This window comes from Girardinichthys multiradiatus, chromosome 6 (genome assembly GCF_021462225.1).
Source record: "Girardinichthys multiradiatus isolate DD_20200921_A chromosome 6, DD_fGirMul_XY1, whole genome shotgun sequence".
In the NCBI taxonomy this organism is placed as follows: Eukaryota; Metazoa; Chordata; class Actinopteri; order Cyprinodontiformes; family Goodeidae; genus Girardinichthys; species Girardinichthys multiradiatus.
In genome coordinates this window covers 410,407-416,416 of record NC_061799.1, presented here as the reverse complement: position 1 = coordinate 416,416, position 6,010 = coordinate 410,407, and positions in this window count along the sequence as shown.

Below are 6,010 nucleotides of genomic sequence, written 5' to 3'. Positions count from 1 at the left end.
TGGATGCTGAAATGAGAGCGATATTAAACGAGCCCGGTTTGATTTCTTATGAAAAAATCAAGAGATACGATGCTCTTCTCCAGAGGTATCTGACTTTACTTAAGCAAGGTGTCAAAGAAGAAAAACAGCGGGTCAGTTTAACGCTGCAGCGTGACACAGAGGTTCCTGAACATGAGCGGTCCCAAGAAAAACAAGGCCCAGGGCAGGACGAGGCCCCTAAGGATCAGGTTCTTACGGATGTACTGAAAAGCCTTCCTAAACACAATCGTAAAAATGCCGAGTACATTTTGAAGAAATTATCCGAAACAAGTGAGAGTTGGACTTCGCGAGGTGAATTTGTATTTAAAGGAAATGTTATAAAAGGGTCCCACATGATTGATTTGTTGAAAAATCTCATGCTTCCGTTTAAAACATCTGGAGCATGGCTACCCCAAGGGTGGTCAGACTTTCTACATACCTTGTCAGAGGTAAACATCCCCATATCTTCAGTCATTAACCCTTATGCTCGTGATGAATATAGACGGTTCAAAACAGGGGGTACATCTATTGAAAATGGGGGTACACCCCCAGCGTTAAGCAGAGAAGAAAAAGAAGAAGGCAGATAACTCATTCTCCCTACTGGTCGAGCTGGAAGATCCAAAAAATGCTGATGGGAAGTCAAAAAAGTCTCTTCGTAAGACGACACTACCACCCCGATGGATTACATTTTCACCATAAACTGTTATAAAAAAATGAAACATGTAGCCTATTTCTTTTATTCAATAAAATATTTATTGATTATATTTTTCAAGTCTAACTTCGTTCTCTACTTCACACACTAACATATGATGTCATTACACAAATATTAAATCATAAGAAAAAAACAAACAATAAAAAAAAAAAAAAGACAATTTAAATTCCATAACAATCCAGAAACATCTCCAAAGAGCATGTTCCGTGAGTATAAAATGTACAACTTTGATTAACGACACATTTCTGATATTTTTTCACAAAGTTAGATACCATTAAATCATTCTTAATCACACCTCCGATGTATTTCGACAACACTTGCTGCAGTGATAATCCGCACGCTCTATGACATAGATAAAAAATGCAATGGTGACCGCACACAGTGGACATAGTGTTTTGAAGCTGATTATTATGATACAATATTTTTGAGGATCTGTCTTCTAAAAATGTTACGATGCTTGACGGGTAGAACTCGAAATCCGGAGAGAATCCATAAGAGTCAAAAAAGCTGGATTGACCATTCTCATCCAAAGTCAGAGCTAGCCAGTGTTCTCCAGGCATGTGTGAAGGATGTGTGTTCACTATAAAGTAGGCCGGCCCTGGGAATTTATCAGCTAGCAGCGGCAGCTGGTCGCACGGCCACACACCGCAAAACAAATCTCCCAGCAGATGATGCAGTATGTTCTTAATTTCATGATTATTCATGTCTGATTAGATTAATAATAATCCACCAGAACACGCCTCTTTGAATCAATCTCTAAAATAGAGTCATAACAAGCATAGATGATCAGCATGGTGGTATGAGGCAACGGGTTTCTGAAACGCATTTCCAGTCTTAAATTCCCACTGGAAACTGGAGATAGAGCATCTGTGTCCTCACCCGGGTAATGATTAAATGTGAATAGAGAGTATCCTTGATTAAATTCCTGACGTGATATACTCAGTGGAAGATCTTTTAGATGTCGTCCTGTAGCCGTAAACAAGTTGTAATGCTCTCTCACTGAATTACCTTGGTTAAAATTGGGCTGGAAGGCCTTAGCTGGAATTTGTCTGCCATCCTTACACAAAGCTAAATATTCCATATCAAAATGATTAAAGTCAAACGGATTGAGATTGCGTGTTCCTGTAAAAGCATCATGATCCAGTAATGCAATCACCACATACTTGGGAAAGACACCTAAGAAAAGATTATCTTGGTTGCATACCCTTGAATTTTCAGGGATGGAATATGTTTTTACATTCACACGTGAAAGTGGATAGAGAACATTTGCTTTCATTAAAGCTGTAGTGTGACCCAGTCGTACAGCTGGAGAGACAGTAACTTTTTTGATAAAAAGAGATGCTCCTAATATCCTGAGTTTGAAAGTAGAGTCTCTTGCTGCCATGAGACAAAAGGCATCGTTGGCTCTTGTAAGTTTAATTTTGAGGTCAACAGAGTTTAAAAGAAGTCTTTCACAGAAAAATATGTCTGCATGCAGGGGGCCTAGGAGATGTACCTCCCTGGAATTTGCCGTAAAGCCTGCTCTGCTGTTAAGACCTTGGTTAGGGCCGTTAGTTGTAACAATAGAGTTCAGAGCACCTGCAGTGTCTTTATAAAAAAGACCAGAGCTAAACTGGGTTTTTAAAGAATCCTCAGAAAAGTTTAACAATGTCTCAATCATGGCTCTATATGGATGTGTAGCGCTGGATTGTGAAATCAATCGATCTCCGAGAGTGACATCACACTGACTGAAGATGGTGTTTAACGGGTAGTTGATGAGCCCTACAGGTGCATCATCTGGCAGGTTTGTTCCATCCTCGTTAGTAATTTTCACTCTTAGATGCAACAACGTATCGTTGAGATCCAGATACATTTCTCCGTCTCCCGGAATGAAAAACTCGATCGGGCCTCCATCAGTGATTGCTGATAAAGGCTGGATCTCGGTGTAAATTTTATCTTCGATCGATAGCTGCGTCATCGGGGCAGAAAATAAGTCCAACTCTACCAGCGTGCACTCTGATGATTTGTTATGTAAAAGAGCCATTATTTAAATATATCAAAACTTGCGGATGACTTCCTTCCTCTTTGTTTGTCAGCTGCGACTGATCTCCTTTTTCGTGTTTGTTGTTGTTTTTTAACTGTCCTTAAACGATCACCAGGGGGTCTTGTTCTGGGTCTTTTGGATAAAACCATAATTCCTGAACCTTCTTGACCGTCGGTGTGTGTAGAACCACTCATTTTACTCACGGCTCTACCGATGACATCCGAAGCGATATTTGATGCAGCCGTTTTAAGATGGGGTTTTGCAATTGCAAATCCTTTTTTAACCAGAGGGGATACGAAGCGGAATAATTTTGAAAATAATGATTCAATTCCGCGTCCGTACATGACCGGGGCCCCATAAAACCCTGGCAGATTACCACCTGATTGACTTACATAGTAATTTACAAAGCAATTCGGATCACGTCTCAGACTTAGATGTGCCATGTTCTCTCTTGCCTGCTTGATGCAGTGTTGAAGGACCAGGGTAATATGAATGATAATCAATCAGTCTTAGAGGTTATATATATCTCTGGAATAGTTTATACAAATAAAATTTATCTCAGGCTACGTTGTGATATCACCGGTCTGAAGTGTAGTCTTATGACGGTCTTTCCATAGACGAAATTTACAGGAACGTTTTGGTCCGATTTAATTTCTATATTGATATTTTCAATATGTCTTCTGGAAACTGGAAGGTAGTGGGCGGGGTTAAACGTCTGAGTAATCATATCACTGAAGTCGCCTTGTACTTTGACGGTCCGCAGTAAAGGTGCAAAAGTGTCGCCTACTATTTGTGGGCTGACCACGTCGCTGTAACAGTATAGGTGATAGAAACCAGCCTTTATATCCGCCGGAAAAGGAGCCAGTTTTGGTTCAGAAACATGAATCCATTCCCCTGGTTTCACACCCATCATATAAGCTAGAGTGCTGAAGAAGCGTATTTCATACAGACTGTTTGCTTGAAATGCAAATCTCTTTTGAACTTTGCTGAATTTAATGCGTAAACCCGATTTCAATTTTTTGAAAAAGATTTCCATCTCTGTCTCGAGTTGAATAACGCTGTTATAGTAGCCACTTCTGATCCTTTGCGTATTGATCTCCACATCACCAACCTTCCTCCATTCAAAGTAGAAATCATAATCCGGTAAATTATGCCATGTATGAGGGTATGAAATCTCTGCTAATGCAACCATCCATTGGCCTTCTAAATCAATATGTTGAGCTACATTTACACGGAAACTTGAACTGGTATTATTTTTAAACACTTCCATGCTAGCATTAGATGGAAGAGTAACGTAAAAGCCATCATCCTCTACCTGACGGTTCATGATGCTGTGTCAACTGTGAGGTTTAGTGCAAACCTTTTTTATACGTTTCGAAGTTCATCAAACTTGATCCAACTGTTGAATTTCTCAGGCCAATTTTTCCAGCGTACAAAAACCTGTTTGACTCCCTTGACCGTACGTCGCTTTAATATTTTTTCCACTTGATACATCTTGTCGTTAAATATTTTTACTTTTTGAAGTTCCTCAGCGTAAAAGGAACCCTCGATAGGTTCTCCATCCAAATCTTTGAGTTTGTATACAGGAGGAGAACGGGGTATCCGGTCATACACTGTAAACACTTCATCCGTAAAACTCTGTTCGTATTTTTTGTCAAACACTCCACGGACCTTGGATATTCTGACAAGATCCCCTTGTTTAAACATTGTCACTGAGTCCTTGCAATATCTGTTGGACTTGACATCATACAGATTCTGAAACACTTGAAAGGCATTTTCTGGGGTCAACTCCAAAGGGCTCATTTTAATGCCGGAGTGGTAGGAATGGTTGTAGCTTCTAGCTAGGTTTTGCAGTACATCGACGTACCGCCGGGTATTGTTAGCTGTAAAATATCTCCACATACTTGTTTTTAATCCTTGTTAAATCTCTCGACCACTGAAGCTTTTGCTTCACTCGCTGTGGCAAAATGTTCAATACCGTGTTTCTCCATTAAAACCTTAAATTTCTTGTTAAAAAATTCTTTACCGGCATCAGTCTGAAGTTTTTTGGGGATCTGACTTTCTTTAAAAACTGATTCAAATGCCTTTACCACCTCAGCGGCTGTTTTCCTCTTCAAAACTCGTACATACGCCCTTTTTGAAAAGATGTCAATGACTGTTAATAAATAATTATAACCATCATTTTCCATGGCCAGAGCTTGCATGTCACAGAGATCAGCCTGGAACTGCCTCAATGGTCTGGTGACAAAAACTCTGTTTCTCGGGAACTTTATTCTTGCAGGTTTATGTAGAGTATAGGTATCTTCTCCTGATAAAAAATCTTTAACTTTTTCAACCGCAACCTTCTTTCCCGTTTCATCTTGCATAACCCTCCTCAGCCTATCTACACCCCCAAAACTTCCCGGATTTGAAGGGCTATAATATACTTTCTTCATCAGCCGTCTTCCTGCCATCTCTGCCTTATGCTCACTCTGCCGATTACTTGTTAAATAATGAGAAAATACACACAGGAGGGTAGATTTATCCTTATTTTTTTATTTATTTTTGTATTTAATATAAAAAACAAAAACAACTAAAAAACAAAATCAGATAAAATGCAGATTAATGCAGATGAATTCAAACACTACTAGCTTTTAAACAACACTTTTGGGAAAGGTTACTATGTTCCTACTTTAATTGTATTTAATAGTAAAAAGAAAAAAGAAGAAAAATCATATAATGCAGATTAATTAAAGTACTGGAATACTAGAAGCAAATATGATCTGAGGTAAATTAGGAGCTGTGAACTAATAATTTTAAATCTGATTATGGTCCAAGCAGAAACAATATATTTAGCCAATCCTTCAATCTCTGCAGAACGTTAACACCATTGTTCAATGCAGTAGTACTCAACTTGTGGTTCCTGGACTCCTGAAGCCTGTAAGCCATAGATTTTGGTCCATAAAATTATAATACTTAATTAAAGGTAGGCTGATTACTTATTAAAATAGATCTAAGCCAATGATGAGTTCCAGTCATTTGGTGGCTTTGAAATGCAATAATACTCAAAAATTTCTACTCTGGGGACACAGATTCCAGACCTTGGGGGACCTGCGGAAGCAGTGGACTGAGTCTGGAGTAGAAACATCCAGAGCCACCGTGCACAGGCGTGTGCAGGAAATGGGCTACAGGTGCCGCATTCCCCAGGTCAAGCCACTTTTGAACCAGAAACAGCGGCAGAAGCGCCTGACCTGGGCTACAGAGAAGCAGCACTGGAC